An 18,609-nucleotide genomic window follows, 5' to 3' on the forward strand; every position below is an offset into this window, starting at 1 on the left:
TGAGGGTGTAAAAACACCAAAATTGGTGGCCAAAAAAACGTACAAAATTTTGAGCGTCCTCTCGAGAGGCAATTTTGGTTTCTTGTAAAAAAACAACGTCTATCTTCTTTTCATTAAGGAGGTCGGCCAGCCAATGCTTCCGTTTCTGCGTGGTTAGACTTACCACATTTAAAGTGGCAAGCGTGACTGCGCTCTGTTGTGGTGTCATGGTGTGAAAGGCGCTTACCGACTGGGTCTTCAACTCCTTCCGCTCGTTGAGCTGCCCTCGGGGTTCGTTGACCCGGTCTCTCCCTGGCTTGGCTGGTTGGGGGCTGCGCCGCCTTGTTTCCCGCGCGCCCTCCGCCGCGTCTCGACGCCCGTGGTGGCGGGTTGGCGCGGTGCTGCTGCGTCCTTTGTCGGGGGATACTCGTCGGCGTCGGCTCCGTCAGTCCCTCCTGGCTGGTCGCTCGGGGCGGGCACCTCCTCTCCCTCCGGGTCGGCCGGTTTCTCCTCTCCGCTCTGCTGCTCGTCCGCGGTGGGCTTGGCGGTGGGTGGGGGGGGAAGTCTCGGTCGCGCTCTCCGTAACCGGTATCTTGGGGTCACCGCCTGCCTTGCTCTCAGCTGCAGCAATGGCCCCGGGCGCAGCCACTGTCGATTTCGCCGCCTCGATATCCTCCGCGTCCATAAAGTCGTCCATCGTTTGCAGGGCAGACCGTTGCTTGGTTTTAGACGCGTAGGTTTGTACGCAGTCCGCCTCGATGTGGCCGAAAGAACGACATTTCCGGCACCACGTGGCTCTGCATTGCCTGCGTATGTGGCCTAGTTGCCTGCAGCGTAAGCAAAGGGGGGGCCGTCCCGGTACGGAGATCAGAATCGGCACGCCGTCAATCTTCGCTTGGTGGGGCACCTCGTTGAGCGCCTCGGCGTCCCGGGGTGCCAGCTGCACGACTCTGGTGTTCGTTTCGGCCTCCTCTAGGCCCGGGATCCTCCATTTCTCTCGGACGACCCGCTTCACTTTCCCGAAGCGGCCAAGTTGTTGGGCGATGAGGGCGTCCGGGACGTGGTGTGGAACCCAGTGCACCTTGATGTCTTTCTCCTGCACGTTCGGGTCGATCACGACGCACTTCCTCCCTTTGACTGTGATTTCGGACTTGGATGCCAGGGGAGCCATGTCTTCTCCCGTCTTGAAAGTGAGCATCCATACGTGATTGAACTGAAAGCCTCCAAGGCTGGCGATGCTTTTAAGCTCGATCACAGCTGAGAGGCCCGCTGCGATATCTTGGATTCCGTATGGACGGGCTGCCGGGTCACAGTGCAGAAACAGCGAATTCTCCGTCACCTTTCCCGTGGGCAGGGTGGGGAGAAGCATCCTGTACTCCGAAGAGCCGGGGACGGTCGCCGATGTGCCGGGGAAGGACCGGTTTGACGCGGGTGCGCCTGCCGAACGCGAGGAGCTCGCTCCTGACATGACCGCTCCCTTCGGTGTCCGACGGGGTTGTTCGAGGCGCCTAAAACAACTCTATACTTACGTAAGTTGTCAACGAATATTGTTGCTTGTGTCTAGTCATCGCCTCCTTTAACGATGGTCTAGTTTATGCTGCATTTTTGAAATTCTGGCTGTCCTAACGCTTGTTTCTCACGCACCGGTCTTGCAGACGAGGCCGCATTGCTAGCGCTGCAAGCGATTGAGCCAAAGCTCCATTATTTGACTCAAGAAAAGCTATCGCAGTCAACCCGACCTTTTCTGCGCAAGCCACGGCAGCCACGAAATAAATGGAATGTGCCGTTAGAATTATGGCGTTGATAACGCTTGTTTGACCGGCACCGTCTTGCAGACAAGCAACGTCGCTCTAATACTACAAGCGATGTCACTCCTGGCATGTCAGGCGCATCAAACCCATCGTGTAAAACGACTGCTAACAGTGCGAAAACCTCTAAGTTTGTAACAAGTGGGGATTTGCGGTGGCGGCGACGTAATAGGTACAGCAAGCAGGTAGGCAGAACAGCAGCGTAGGGTTACAAACTTTCCCCGAAAAAAAAAACGGGCCTTCCGGGGGGGGGGGGGGGGGAGGGTGGATTGTGTTGAAAAAAGACGCCATGTTTTTTAACATGCAGTGCCATTTATTGTAGTGTTTTCTTAGAGAGAAATCAACATAACGTTTGTACTGAAAGTGATTGAGAGCTTGGTTAATCGCTCTGCATTTGCTTCACTGAAAAGTAACCGCAATTGCTGACCGCGGCGGTAGAATTTCGTTATTTTGTTCTTCCCTTAGGTCCCCCTCCATCTGAGGCAGCGCGCTCGCCCGCGTATTTTCTCTGCTCGCGTGTCTTTGCGCAGCTTGTCGACATAGGCGTGCGCAGAGTTCTCAATTTGGGGGGGGGCAAAGTCTTACCGCTGCGCCCCCCCCCCCCCCCCAGAGCAACTCCCGACCTCTTCTCACTGAAGGCCTTGCGGTGCGAACGCAGTACAAAGAGGGATGGTTATAAAATTTTTATTTCAATGTGATGGAATTGCAACACACACAAAATATTTCTGAGCAGAAATTTTACTTTCATGTGTTACATCGGCAAGGCATGGGGCAAATTTGGCGCCCCCTTCAGATGATTAGGGGGGGCGGCCGCCCCCCCTGCCCCCCCTGTGCGCACGCCTATGCTTGTCGACACGTATTTATCGTCTTAGTCGTTGAATTGACGCTTATAAAACGCCAAAACGGGCATAATCACGGCACAAAAGCCAAAAAACCGGCTGATGACGGCTGGTTTTAGATATGGACCGGCAACCGGCCCGCTGTTTAAAAAACCGGTCGGGCCGGTCCAAAACCAGGAAGGTGGCAACCCTACGGCAGCGACGAGCGAAAATGATTTTACACGACCGCCCCCGTCGGCCTGCGCAAAAAAGGAAGATAGAACCCCTGCATACACGCCCTCGAAGAAAGCTGTACAGCCGATTCAGTTTGACAGACGAAGAGCAACCGAGGCTGCAGCCACAAACGATTGCGCTTGCCGTGGTATGAGCCAAAGCATATCTTCACATAGTTATGTTATCGTCCCTCTGACTGAAGGGAAAATTCAGAACACAAACGTTGACGTCTAGCGTCTATGCCAGACATAGACGCTGCTTTTTAGGCCCTAAAAACCACCTTCAGGGCGTCTGTCGGTTCTGTCTGATGGCGCGCTCGCGCCGCTGATTACGAACGAGGCGTCTGTTGGCGTTGACTTATCGTGTTGGCGAGCCGGTAAACGCCATCACGGTTAAACTCCCTGTTGGAAGACTACGCTGTTGGGACGATAGAGTGCCGACAGAGCTTCTTATTGGCCCCACAAACGCCATCAAGGTTAAACTCCCTGTTGGAAGACTAGGCTATTGGAACGATAGAGTGCCGACAGAACTTCGTATTGGCCCCACAGGCGTGCTGTGAGCCCAACAAGAAAGTCTTAATTGTTGGAATTTTTGCCCGGGGCATAATAATACGGGAACAAATTCTTAGGTAAATTCGATTTCGTTGAGGACACCGATGCCTCGCGTAAAAGTTTTATTTATAGGACTACAAGAGGCATTTTGTAGCCTTTCCTTCCCGTGCACCCAGACATCGAAACGAACCTTGTGATACACTCGAAGCAGTAGATTAGTGCAGAGTGGAATTTAAACATTCAGCACGTTTTGTTCAATTTACGAACAGCAATTTTAGAGCCTTTCCCCTGGTCTATGTGGAGAGTTCATATTTATTCTCTCAACGGGCGGTGAAATAGTGCAATGTGCGGTTTAAACATTCAGCCTGTTTTTGTGCAATTTTGCATGCTTGCATTCACACACCGTTCTTTTAGGCACCCTAACGATGAGGTGCCGTGGTAACACCCCAATCGAGAAGAAATACTTTTTAGCACCCCTTTAACGGTCGTAGCACCCTATGAAACTGTTGATTACACCCCTGAATTTTGGCACCCTCGAGGTGGGGTGCCCGAGCAATATTTGGGTGCTTGAAAGGTGCAAAAAGGGTGCAAAATGTTCAGTACACCCTCCTTGCACCTTAAAGGGTGTAAAAATGTTAAGATTTACACCCCTTAATATGTGGCACCCTCATGATTGGGTGCCGGAGCAATGTTTTAGTCCTTAAAAGGTGCAAAAAGGGTGCAAAATGTTGAGTGCACCCTTTTAGCACCTTTAAGGGTGTTAAAAAGTTTAGTGTGCAGGGCTGTAAACGTATGCCGTTCTTATCTCAAGCAGCCCTGATAAAGCTTAGAGCGATGCACCAGGCAGGTCGGAGGTGTCACCATGTGCAAGCCATGTACGGAACTTCTCTGAAGGCGCCCTTTTCCCTAAGTTGGCCATTTACGGCTTTCGCTAAGTTCGCTAAGCCCTTCCCTATTGTGTGCTCTATACAATAGGAAGGGAGGCAGAAAAAGATTCCAATGCGGAGACACGTACCTCCTCATTTCTGCGTCCATTTCGTGTATTCCTATCTTACACTCGATTAATAATACACCTGTTTACAGCTGCGCACCTGTGTTGGATTTTTATTGAAGACATCGAGGCAAGAAAGTCGGCCTAAAGCAAAAGTTCATCACGCTTTATCAACCCCCTTTATTTCACTTCCCCTTTTCCCTTTCCTGCTGTCAGCTTATTCTTCGAGAAAAGGTGGCAACACTATCACCGGGGCGGCCGTGATGTCATGTTGGCGGCGGAGAGAACGCCTCCGGACGAAGGGCGCATCACATGGCAGGCTTCTGCTTTGACTGGGGCAGCCTTCCAAGGTGAATGGACGCTGTCACAGTGGATTTTGGTGCACGTTGGGTTGGTGTCCCACGCGCTTCGGCAGTAGGGGTTCAGTAGGGAAGGTTGTGGGAGAGTCGCTCGTCTGCAGCAGGGTGCGCACAGTTCAACATGATGGATGACGTTTGGGGGCCTCGTAGATGCCTGACGACGATGCCACTGATGGCCCATTCAGCTGCAAACGTGCAGGGACGGGTAGAGAGGAGAGAAGTATCAGTCTTTCATATCTCTCGGCAATATCATTGCGCAATGCTGGAAGCGTTACACGGGTGATAATAAAGGACCAGTATCTCTGAGATGAGAAGCAGTGACACTAATTCCCGCTCACCACTAATGCAGCGGCGCGCAACGAGATGCAGTATCAAGCTTGCTGCTCTCGTGCAGCATGGAGGCGTAAGAACAGAACCAGGCACACCTGACTAACGCTTCCAGCACTTGACAGAGCCAACTCCACCTTCAGACACACGAAAAGCGCATTGCTCGGAAACAAACACTTTGGCTCAGTGTTCAACCACCGGGCTCCCTCTATGAACATTTAGAATGTGCCAACCCCCTTTTCCTGTCACCTAAACGACGTCACTTACACTTGGAGGCGGGCGGCTCAGGCACGAGCCGTTGGCGCCTGGTGGATGCACTTGGGCACCGCTTTGAGGAGAGGGGTGTGCGATGGCCGTGTGGGCAACACTGGGCAGCTCAGGTTCGGCGAAGTTGTCCTCCTCGCTCAGGAGCGCGTAAACGTGGAACATTCGCGTGAACATCCCGTCGAGGGTGGCGCAGCTGTGGATGAACGGCCCGCCAAAAGGACTAACTTGGCCGACGCTCGACACGTTGCTCGCAACTGCGTCCGCCTGCGTGATAAAGAGGGGCAGGAGTTCCACGATCCTGCGTTGCACTGCAAAAATATTTCTGGACATATTCCAGCCAAGTCGAGAATTGGCAGTTCATCTTTCCCCGCGAACGTAAAGTCCGAAACATTGGAACATATTTCTTCGCAAGCACACGAGCGAAGACGACACCTTCTTATTTCTTGACGACACCTGGGTCTGAACCAGCAATGGTGTACCTTTTTGGCTATTTTCGGCGATCACATAGGTTATACCGGCCATAACGCTTGTACAGAACCCCTAACTTTTATGCTTTCTTTATCAGCACAGGATCATTACCAATATGTTGCGATCCCCGCTTCGAAAGCACTAGAGGAGCCAAGGTTCCCCCACCAGAAGTCGCGGAATGCCAAGAAAATTTTTTTTTGCACCCGTGCTAAACGTGTCCACGCAACCACCTGAAAATGGTTTGGGTAAATATTAGCGGTAGTTAAGCTTTCCGCTCAAATTTGGTAGCCGCCGTCCCGAGGCATAGAGAAATCCCGCTAACTGTAACGCGCCTTCTCTCGACAAACACTACGTAGTGAAACTATGGGTAGTGCAACTAACTGCAGTCGACTCGCGATAATGCAAACTCGAAGGGACCCCAGGGTTTTGTTTGAACTAACAGAAGTTTTAATGATGGGAAGTCCTCATATATATGACCGTGGGCAAGGTGACCGCACACATTTGATTAGGCATTGATTTTAATCACATTGTTTTAGATTTCTAAGCGTTTTTAAACCCGAACTGCACAAAGAAGCCGAAAGCAAAGGCGTAAGGCCCACAAGCCCGATGCCGTGCGCGTCACTTTCGTAACCGCCGTCTAGTTTTTCTTTTTTTCTTTTTTTGCTGACACGCGACACGCAAATGCGTGATTTTGCGTTTTTCTTTTTGTTTTTGTGACAGTGGCCCGCGTGCTTTTGACCGCTTCGACAAGTGCATAGGCAGTCAATCATATTTGGACGTTTTTTGAGGCCTGTTTCTCGTTTCGGTTTCTAATTCGCATCGAGAAGACGGTGAATATTTCTAGCCTTGAGGCTGGAAAGTTGAGAAACGTCACGGTCTACCTTACTTGTGCTTCGTTTCAAATGTTTGTTTACTAGCAACGCCCTTTTCCATGAAGGCTTGAGGCGCCTATTTTTCATTTTTCGACTGTTATGGTTATATGAGCATGCAAATTTTCAAATAGCTGCGGGAAAGCAGTAGATATTTTTCAATATGGACACGCAAAAAAGTACGAATTAACCGAGTGACGGAGTTTGAATTAAGCGGCTTTTAAATACATTTAAAGCATAGCGGGCCACCTGCGTGAAGGTCCTCCCCTATACGCCATTTATGCACACCACGGGCTGGGCACAGTCATTCTGCAAATTATTATGATTATTATTATTATTTCGCAAATACCAAATCGCTTTTTTTTGCATTTGTGACGTGTAACTGCTCCTGCAGCCATATCACTCCCGTTAAGAGGGTGATTTGGGCTAGTTGGTTTCAGGGAAGGGAAATTTCACATCCACCTGAAATTCCGCCATACTACAAAGGAAAGCTATACAGCTTTCCTTCGTAGCCGTAAGGCTGCATTTTGGATGGATGTCAACTTCTCGTTGCGAACGAACACGTAAACGTAGAAGCAGTTATTGCAGCACTTTGCCGACCAACATTGTTTAACACAGCCGTTGGGAGCGTTGGGCTTGTCTACAAGACACGCAAGTCGCGCGGCCACATACGTGACCCTGTCTGTCGAGTCACACCTGGTTTTTCACAAAACGATTACAATCAACCGTAACAAAAATAGGACAGGTCTACAAGTCCGCTGAAAAGCAGAGTGCACACAGCAGTCCTGGTGATGGTGATGATGATGACAATGATGATGATAATGATGGTGATGATGGATAGTGGTATCCTTTCTGTAGCAGGGTGATAACGAATCACCTTTCCAAAAAACTAATATACCTATGTTTTACACTCTTCGCTTAATACTAGCGCTGCTCTTAGGACCGGCGAAAAAAACCTATTAGGCTCAGAATACTTATTTTTTTCTGTTACAGGTGGTAGCTGTCCTAGGCAATATTCCCCTCTCTGCTTTTCGTCCACTAGCATTCTAACCTTCTCTTCGTCGACTCGACAGCCTTGAAGTTAACTCCCTCTGTGGTACCCTTAAATCCTTGGGCTTCTCGATGCCGAATACTTCCCTCATGTAGAGTTGGATGGATGCTCTCCCATTCTAACACTATGCGCCACATTGTTTCCTTTCCGCAGACCCCGCATACCTCATCATTTTGTGTTTACTTCCCCACAAAGCTCTTAGTTCGCAAACAACCTGCTCTAGCCTCAAAAAGCAAAGCACTGCCCTGGGAATTATCGTAGAAATTTTCCGTTATGATGTCCAATTTCTCAGCCCTGTACATCTCTCACGACGCTTTAGCTTTTATTTTCTCTCTCCATTTATTCGTCTCTATCTACCTTGCCCTTTTTTTTTTTGGTTACCTTGGCTGTCTTGGCTTCTCCACTGTTCTTTCCATATTTCATCGTTAGCCTTGTAGTCCTCCTTAGTCACTGCGTGTCCACGCTTTTCACGTATGGGTACCTAAACACCTTAGCTGCCCACCTTCGTTGATCTATTGCTCTCAACCTCCTCTCAAAGCATATTTTACTCTGTGCTTCTCGAAATTCGAACGACGCCCAGCCCGTATCTCCCTGCACTGCTTCGTTAGTTGTTTTTCCATGCGCTCCTAAGGCCAAACAGCCTACTGTTCTCTGGCTCACTTCAAGGCCAGGTTTTGGCTTAAACTGTTTAATTTCTCAATGAGTAACGCATCGTTTGTTGGGGGACAAGTGCTGAGGGTACTATACAACACCAAATCTTTGGAATAAAAGAAGCACTCATTTTATCTTCATGCCTCCTTTAACCATGTAATTTGAAGCACATGACAATTTTTTTACATTACATTTCGTCTTTCTTTGCTCGGCCTCGTATTAATTGTTTTATATGTATGCGGTCTCTATGCTGCACTCGGAGAAACCTCGGCGTCAACTTGAATAATTTTTTATGGATGCCCAATCGGACTCCATGTCCGGAAAAGAAGGGGGGGGGGGGGGTGTCCCTATAGTACATGAGTTCCTGGCTGTGGCTGCAGTCCGGGCCCGTCTCACCAAGTCAAGCTGGTAGCCGGGTTCAGAGCTGGACAGCTGTGGCGCCGCGTTTCCTGCACATTGCAACTGAAACTGCGCTGACGAGCATGAACCCATATACTTGTCTTGGCACGTACGACGACGAGAATATGACGTTAATTCCAGTAAACAAGACAATTTTCGCGAGGCAGTACGTCGATGGGTACATTTCTGCCAGGGTGTGAAACCCAGACAGACGGATCACGTCATTCTCTAACGTAGCGATCGAAAAATATTCAACTTACCCCTTCCGTCCATTTCTGCAGAAGTTTACGGATAATGTCGCGTTCTTCATAAATCTTCTTCAGGCGGCTCTGAAGTTCACACTGCAATCGAGCACGCAGTCCAGGATCCGTCATTTTGGGCTGCGAAGTCTGGAACGAGATGCGACCATATTGTCTTTTAGTTTCTTCCAACTAACCCTCAAAGAAACAACATCTCTCGCGCGTTTGTACCTCGTAACTTCGAATGGTTCGCGATCAGCGCATAATAGTATACGCTGTTTTTGACAGCAGACGAATATACCGTTCGATGGCAATTCGAGACGAATAACGGTGACTTGGAACTGTCATCATAAACGCACGTGCTAAACGACGCCGAATTTCAGTTTGCGGTATAACCACTGCGCAAACAATCGTAAAAGTTTGTTAAAACCAGAAGTCCCGCTGTCCCACTGGTAGCATTGCGCACAACCAGGTTTAAAAAATCTCCTTTTACCCTCGTTGATTACGCCTCAACATTAATTCGAAGAACGGGGACCACTACAAAACCATGAATTCAAATGACGGAAGAAGAGGAAGAATTTAGCCAAGCTCTGTTACGGGGACGTGGTGGCCGCTGGCTTTAACCTGGCGGTGACAATGGCAGCCCGATTCATCAGGGAGGCTTGGACCTCCGGCAGAGCTGCCCAGCGCCCTCTCCCAGTGCTCGGCGCAGGTGATACGAGGGAGAAGGATCATTGGGACAAGCCCACATGGTGTGGGATAAGGTGGCGGGAATGCCGCATGATGGGCAGTTCGGGGAGCATGGAGCAGCGCGCGACAGGGGAGGCTGCCTGTCTGCAGAAGGCGCCACGTGCGTTCTTGCACGTTGTCGAGACTGACGTAAGCAGGGGGATATACACGGCGGGCGAGGTGGATATGGGTCGCTATGTCGTGATAGTTGAGTAGGCTATCTCTAGCAGATCCGGCACCGTGCGAGGGGACGAGGCTGGGGCCGGCTCAGAAAGTGAACCCTCGAGCAGCAGAATGGGACCCCTCATTACCCCCAAGCCTGGCGTGAGCAGGGGTCCAGATCATTTCTACTGAGGTGGAGGGGGGATTTTGAGTGAGAATTTTGAGTGCCTGTGGAATGGCCGTTTTCGAATCGGAGATCACAATTGTGGGAGTCGGCCGGTGCGTTAAGGCAAGCGCTATTGCCGCCTCCTCCGCTGTTGCAGGATTGATGGTGCGGACAGAAATGGAGTCAACTGGCGGGGCATTAGGGTGGTCAATGACTGCTACCGCATATGCATCATGGTGGCGGTAGTCGGCCGCGTCCACATAAATCTGGTCTGACGGGGAGTCGCTTACTGAGCACGCGTACCCTTTGCTCCCGCTGCCCCCTGTGGTAAGTTGGGTGCATATTGCGCGGGAGTGGGCGAACCAGGATATTAGAATGGATATTTGGGGGGATTTGAAGCTTGCTGTCGGTGATTAGCGGTGCTCGTAAGCCGAGTTTTCGCAGAATGTGCCTTCCAGTAGAGGTGCCTGATAGCCGTTGCAGCTGACCTATGCGATGGGCCTCCACCAGCTCCTCCGCGAGGTTGTGAATTCCCAAGCTCTCAATAAGTCGGGCAGTGGAAGTGTACAAGGGGACCTTTAATGCAGCCTTGTAGGCTTTCCTTATCATGACAATTAATTTTCTTCAGTTCAGTGGGAGTGACATGAAGGAAAGGCAGTGGGTATGTGGTGCGGCTTACGACAAAAGCCTGCACCAGTCGCACTCTGTCTTCCTCCTTAAGCCCTCGGTTACGGGCGGTTATGCGTCTAATGAGGCCAATTGTTTGATTCACGTGCGAAGAGAGTTGTGAGATTTACTGAGTGTTAGACCGATTACGCTGGATTAGAAGACCGAGTATACATATGCTAGAAGAGTTTGGTGTTGGGCCTGTTGGTACATACTTGGAGAACGGTGAAAACCAGCCTTAAAGACGCGAACACGAGAGAGAGCAGACACACACACACACACACGAGAGCAGACCCAGCGTGTGTATGTCTGCTCTCTCTCGTGTTCGCGTCTTTAAGGCCGGTTTTCCCCGTTCTCCTAGTACGCGTATGCTGTTTACCAACGGGACAGTGATGTCACCAATTGTAATTTGTATATCCGGGACGGACTTGGAACTGTTTTTTGCCGGTAAAAAAGGAGTTCAGATTTAGTAGGGGAACAGTTAAGAAACGCATTTATTTAGGAGCACAGCCAGTTGACGATGGTGGCCGCCGTTTTGGCGGTGACCGCGGCCCCCCGGGCGACCAGTGAAGCTTGGGCCTCCTGGTCTGGGCAGCGCAACGCCTCCTCCCACTGCTCACACGTGGTTAATTTTGGATAGGGGTCTCTCGGGCATCCCCACATAAGGTGCTGGAGGGTGCCGAGGGACTGGCAGGCTGTGCAGTTAGGTGAAGGGTATACGGCTGGGTGAATTAGGTGTAATTTAGCTGGATTGGGAAATATGTTCGTCTGTAAAAGACGCCATGTGTGTTCTTGCGGGATGGCGAGTTTTGTGTGTGCCGGGGGGTAGACACGGCGATAGAGGCGGTAATGGGTGGTCATTTCGCTGCACGTTATCATCCGGTCTCTAGCGGATCTGGCGCCAAGGTAGGGGAACGAGCTGGGCCCGGCTTGGATGGTGAGTTCTCGAGCCATACTGTGGACCACTTCATTCCCCTCCAGGCCAACGTGCGCCGGAGCCCAGATGATTTCTACAGGGGACGTTTGGGGCGCTTGTTGGAGAATTTTGAGTGCCTGAGGCGAAATAAAGCCGGAGGCGAAATTTTGAACTGCCGTTTTAGAATCGGTGATGACTGTGGAGGGGGTCGGCTTTTGCGTTAGCGCTAATGCTACTGCCGCCTCTTCCACCGTGGCTGGGGTGGTGGTGCGGATGGTCAGGAAGTTGCGCTGGCCTGATTGGAACGGCAATGGGAGACGATTGGGAAGGCACCATGCCGCCGATATTCGGCTGCGTCGACGTAATGAACGTCATATTTGTCACGGTGTTGTTTATGTAATGATTTTGCGCGTTGCGAACGCCTTTTGGTGCTGAATTGTGGGTACATGTTTCTGGGTATAGGCTTGATAATTATCAAGCCTATACCCAGAATAGATGTCGTGAGGGAGTGTGGTTTTGTCTTCTGGCGGTCTAGAGGGGAGATTCGTAACGTCCGGAGAATCTGAGCGCCAGTGGTAGTTTTTAAGATTCTGGTTATTTGATTGACGAGATTAGCCTCAATTAGTTCTCCAGCGGTGTTATGCACACCTAGGGCTTCGAATTTGGCAGTGGAAGTGCTGAGGGGCAGTGGAAGTGCTGCTTTGTAGGCTCTAAGTATGATACTGACTCTACTAAGCTCTGTTTTAGATGGGTTTAGATATGTAAGGGAGTGGGTCAGCCTGCTAAGGACAAAGGCTTGAAGGAGCGGAGGCGTTCAGCTTCGCTGAGGCCTCTGTGTCTATTGGTAACTCGTCGAATTAAACCTATCGTTTGTGTCGCGTGTTGTTCGAGCTAGCGCATGAAGTGAGTATTTGATACGTTATGTTGGATGGTTAAGCCGAAGATTCTGATTATTTCAACCTTCGGGATGGGATCGCCTCGCATGTGTATGTGGATATTCGGGGGGGGGGGGGGGTGATTTTTGCGTTTTTGGTGGGAGTATGAGAAGCTGGGATTCGGTTGGTGAACAAGTGAGACCCGCTCTACCAGCCTCTTTCATCACTGTTTCTACTCCTCTTTGTAGAGTGCTCTCAATTTCAGCGTCGCTGCCTTTGTTGATCCAAAGTGTAACGTCGTCGCCATACAAACCAAATTAAGATTAGGGATTTGTTGGAGTTGTTGGAGGACGGTTAAGATGGACAGAGTGAACAGTAAAGGGGAAAGCACGCGAGATTGAAGAGTAAACGGGAAAGGACGGCGCCTTGTGGCGTGCCTTTTGAATGGAGAGCCAAGGTGGTGGAAGTGATATCGGCGATTTGTATAATAGCTGTCCTGTTCGTGAGAAAACTTTGGATATAATTGTATGTGTGTGATTCTGGGCCTATGAAGTGTAATCCTTTGAGTATCGCTGTGTGTGAAACATCAAAGATTTTAGTTAAATCTAATGCTAGTATAGAGGCAGTGTCATGTTTATGCTGTGACGTGATTATGTCGTGGGACAGTTGAAGAAGAATGTCATGCGTGGATTGTTTAGGTCGGAAACCAATCATCGTGTGAGCAAGGAGTTGTTTGTGCTGTAAATGCTTGACGAGTCTGTTGTGGATAATGTGCTCCATGAGCTTTCTAAGGCAGGAGGTGAGGGAGATTGGTCGGAGATGTTTAAGCGTGAGTGTCTTTCTTGGTTTGGGAACAAATGTGACTGCGTGTTTTCAGGATTGAGGTAAAGTGCCTTGAGTCCAATGGTGATTAAAAAAGTTCGTGATGGCTGTAACAGAGTTATCATCTAGATTCCATAGCATCCTGTTGGTAATCTGGTCTATACCTGGTGCAGAGTGTGGGCATTATCCTATCCCTATCCTTAATCCCTGCCAATAAGGAATGGGATAGAACAATAGAACAACGCGCCGTCGTTATTCTCACTGCTCTCGCGCAGCACCGAACTGCCCTGCCGAGAGACTCTGCCCACAACGGGTTCGAGAGCGAGCCACGACTCTCGCCGCGAGTGTACGTCGTCAGTCACTTCACATGGAAGCGATACATTTCATAGTACATGGGTTTATTACGCGGGAAACCACGATACAAACGCTACACTGCACTACGCACCTAGCCCCTGAGGCATACAGCCGTCAGCGTGTGCCCAGCCCGTAGTCGGGCAGCAGTTAGCGTCCGCCGGCGTTGGCCGGCCGCAACGCTCGCTGACGTAGGGGAAGGGGGCTCTCTGTGGCCGCTACACATTTCCAAGCCACTGGACTCGACCGGGCGGCATCGGCGCTCGTCCGCTGACCTTAGACGGCGCAAGCCGTCACATCGCGGACGCGGGGCATCCCACCAATGAGTGGAATATGCCCGCGGAGACTCGCCGGGCATCCTAGATAAACGCACTGACGCAAATCGAGGCATGCGCTAATCGACACGGTGGGTGCCGTGACCCACGGAAGTGGGAAACAACGGTCAATGCAAGAAACGGCCAGAAGTGGCCGAAGGGCATTTACGTACTGTGCGATCTCTGCGCGTCCCAAGGGCGGTCTCCCCCGGGGAGTCTCCTGCGCGCATCCCCCGTCGCCTCGTAGGGAGAGGAGGGAAGCGCGCGAGGATCGCCCTCGCCCCACCAAGGAGGAGGACGTCGCTAGCGCCTCCTCGCCCCGATATGAGGGGCTTGGCCCCCCCATCCCCCTCTCCTTAAATGCCCCCCTGACTGTCGGAAAGCCGGCCATCAGGTACTCATCCAAAAAGAACAATCTTAATGTAAGTAAAACAAAGCTAGTGCCCACCAGCCTCTACTCCAGCCCTTAAACAAACACTGCATTCACAACGCACGCTACACATACTTAAGATATACATACACACTATGAACAAGGTGTGAAACAAGAAATTTACGCTATAAACAATACTCTACTCACTTGGTGAGGGAACTAATGTTACGCTATACAAAGGAGGTCAACTAAGGTTGCACTACGTACACTATACTACACGAACACAGCTGTTACTTATATTACACAACATACGGTTAATTATAATGCACTAAGAACACTTAATTACATTAAATTACGTACACTTCATTATATTACACTAGATACACAGGTGTAGAAAGATACACAGAGCTGGAAATATTGCACTAAGTCTACAAAGGGTTGGAGTGATCATCACGGGGCTACGCATTGTTCGGCAGTACGGGGCACGAAGATACGAAAAGATCATCCCGCTGTCAGCGTTCGTTGTCGTCACTTTGGGGTGCCACGAGGCTCACCATGGAGTCTCTCATCACAGAGTTCTCGAGGGGCGCAGATAATGAGCGGACGCGCCGGCGCGATTCCACCGTTGCGTCGAGCCGCGTCGCTCCGCAGAGGGATGGAGGGGGAGGAAGCAGCGCGTGAGCCGACGACCCAGCAGGAAGGCACCACAGCGCGTGCACCTGCTGGAAGCCAGGAGACGGGATCGGCGCCGATGAACGGGGCAGCAGCCAGAGAGGGGAGCGGCCTGAGCTTCAGCCCCACGCAAGGAAGGAGGGGGGTTAGGCTGAGTCGAAGGCAGCCCAAGGTCAGCTCGGCCATTCAAGGCGCCCGCATTCCTGGAGACGAAGGGCACCTCTGCGCTCGGTTGTCGCGTCCCTGGCCGCAGCTAGCTAGCCGAAGAGGCCGTGGTGCCGGCACACACGACGCGCACTTATACACGCCAGTCTGCGGTGTTGCCCGCGAGGCTGGAACGCGGGGGCGGAAAGAACCACCGGAAGCACACACGTCACATTCATCAAGGCAGCAGAAGCACAAGGATCGCCGCGGCGAACGGACGACGCCTTCGGCAAAAGTTCACGCACAGCAGACGCCAAAGAAGCGTTCGCACACACGTACACCACACTGCTTGGGCCGAGAACACGCAACAAAACAACAGCAGCCGCAGTCCGAAAATCGTCCCAACGGCCGAGAAGACGCGGAGAACGAACCGACGGGCAGTAACTCACTTGCTTCACACACCAAATGAACACACACACAACAGATGAGACAACGAAAGCTACCGCCAACCCCTGCAAAACGCCGCTCCCGATCTACCCTCCCCCGTCCACGCAAGGACGAGCCGGACCGCGGCGGCGACAAGAAACGAGGGGCTGAGGGAAACAAGAGCACAGACTCGCCCAAGCAAGGGGGCCATCACCCTCTCTAACCCAACGTTACTGCTCTACACCGGCGTCTCGTTGCCGCGGAGAAACCGGAAACAAAATACAAACTAAACCATCCTCAGAGTTTCCAAGAACTAAGGGAGGCGACAGAGACGGCCGGCCTAGCAACAGCCCGGAGTTCCCCCTGCACGGCGAAGGCGAAAGCCATTGCGCCTCTGTTTTTTTTTTTTTTTTTTCGACTCCTCAACACTGTCAAAACTAAGTCTCTTTTACACTTCTCTATACAGGTTGCTTGGGACTAGACAAAGAAATGCACAATTCCAAACACAACCGTACGAACAACAATATGAACAGCGTCACGTGTGTACACAGCGCGCAAACATTAGCAAAACACAGCAAAGAATTTACAATAAGAAACATGCGTTCTCTCACTTACACAGCGGGCTGGAGAAAGGGTCAACTGGCTCACCAGGAATCACCTCGGGAGTATTGTTGACAGGCTGGTGTGCGCGTGCGGGGTCATCAATCGGCTATAACCGTCATCAGACCAGGCGACTCCACAAAGGTGATGTCGGCAGAAACGGTACAATCTGTCCGCCCAAAACAGTCGAACATACCGAAGGTGGTCGGGCCACGCCGCGGATAAGCCGGGCGCGGTATTGCGCCGTGCTCTAGGAATAATCCAGGTGCACAATTTCCACACTATGCTGGCGGCACATGACTACGGTCATCACAGGCCAGGTGTCTCCCAACAATGGAAAACCCAATTAAATAACTAAAACGTCCCACTTCACACCTGCCAGTGACACTGCGGCTGATCATTTACAAGATCTTCGAGCCTACCAGACTGTATGGCCAAGGTGAGCTAAGACAATGACGCAACAATACGCACATCTGACTTTTCGGGACTTCCGCCTTTAACTGTTCATACTAATCGACGGTGACGATGTATTACACCACGAGCCCCCAATCGGCCTAGCGAGACACTCATCCCCGGAACCACCAGCAATACAAGCTGGTGCCTGTCCCCAGCGCCCGTTGCAAAGCAAGTCAGCGTCACGGCGCTCCGCCTACCAAAGGCGGCCGAGAAACTGCTCGGAAAAAGGAATCGTTCCGCCAAACCGTGGCTAGCTCTTCGGGGTGAATACCTACGATACATGGCATCCTACAGAGGGAACCGGTCGCGTTAATCCCTATAGATACGAGATCAAGCACTAGCTTGAACACTCCGAGTTGTGGAATGAGGCTACTCGAATGCAAGCATCTCCATTAGCACCCGAGCGTGGGTTGCGTCGAAATCAACATCAAAATCGAACACAGCACGAAAGCCCTATGTTCTCATGCTCGAAGCGAGGAAGCCCTCGCGCTCTCGAGCTCCGCCGGCATCCACAAAACGAGGAGCCGGTCCGGCCGGCGGCCCAAATGCGGGTCTCACCGGAACGTACACTGCACGCAACTAGCGTGCCTGGCGCGGCCAGCCGATTGCACAAGCAAAGCTCGCTACGGTATGGCAGCAAATGAGCAATCAAACACTGCCCCACGTTGGGCGCCAGAAATGTGGGCATTATCCTATCCCTATCCTTAATCCCTGCCAATAAGGAATGGGATAGAACAATAGAACAACGCGCCGTCGTTATTCTCACTGCTCTCGCGCAGCACCGAACTGCCCTGCCGAGAGACTCTGCCCACAACGGGTTCGAGAGCGAGCCACGACTCTCGCCGCGAGTGTACGTCGTCAGTCACTTCACATGGAAGCGATACATTTCATAGTACAGGGGTTTATTACGCGGGAAACCACGATACAAACGCTACACTGCACTACGCACCTAGCCCCTGGGGCATACAGCCGTCAGCGTGTGCCCAGCCCGTAGTCGGGCAGCAGTTAGCGTCCGCCGGCGTTGGCAGGCCGCAACGCTCGCTGACGTAGGGGAAGGGGGCTCTCTGTGGCCGCTACACATTTCCAAGCCACTGGACTCGACCGGGCGGCATCGGCGCTCGTCCGCTGACCTTAGACGGCGCAAGCCGTCACATCGCGGACGCGGGGCAACCCACCAATGAGTGGAATATGCCCGCGGAGACTCGCCGGGCATCCTAGATAAACGCACTGACGCAAATCGAGGCATGCGCTAATCGACACGGTGGGTGCCGTGACCCACGAAAGTGGGAAACAACGGTCAATGCAAGAAACGGCCAGAAGTGGCCGAAGGGCATTTACGTACCGTGCGATCTCTGCGCGTCCCAAGGGCGGTCTCCCCCGGGGAGTCTCCTGCGCGCATCCCCCGTCGCCTCGTAGGGAGAGGAGGGAAGCGCGCGAGGATCGCCCTCGCCCCACCAAGGAGGAGGACGTCGCTAGCGCCTCCTCGCCCCGATATGAGGTAGTAACGTTGATATGAGGGGCTTGGTCCCCACAAGAGTTAGGTCTAACTTTAAGGATAGCTCCCCTAACCTCTGCCTCGGAAATATATCTAGTTCAGGGGTCTGGGCCGGCGTAGGTTGGAAGTGTATCATGGGCGCCTTTGTGCAAGTATGTGTCTACGATCTCGTTGTGGAGTGTTACATCAGAGCCTTGGTAATTTTGAATGGTGTGAGTAAGCCTGTGATTCTGCTCCGCTTTGGAGTGGTTGGGATTTATTAGATGCCTCAGTAAATGCCAGGTGCGCTTCATACTCAGGTTTCTCTGCATCTGGTTGCAAATGTCGTCCCATTGAGCTTGTGCAAGGTATGTTGCATGTACTTGTATTTGTTTTTCCAATTCAGCGAAACACGAATAAGACCAGACAGCAACACTGTCGAGACGCTAACGACA

This window comes from Haemaphysalis longicornis, unplaced genomic scaffold (genome assembly GCF_048455015.1).
Source record: "Haemaphysalis longicornis isolate Haplotype H1 unplaced genomic scaffold, Haemaphysalis longicornis Haplotype H1 scaffold_1, whole genome shotgun sequence".
Lineage (NCBI taxonomy): Eukaryota > Metazoa > Arthropoda > Arachnida > Ixodida > Ixodidae > Haemaphysalis > Haemaphysalis longicornis.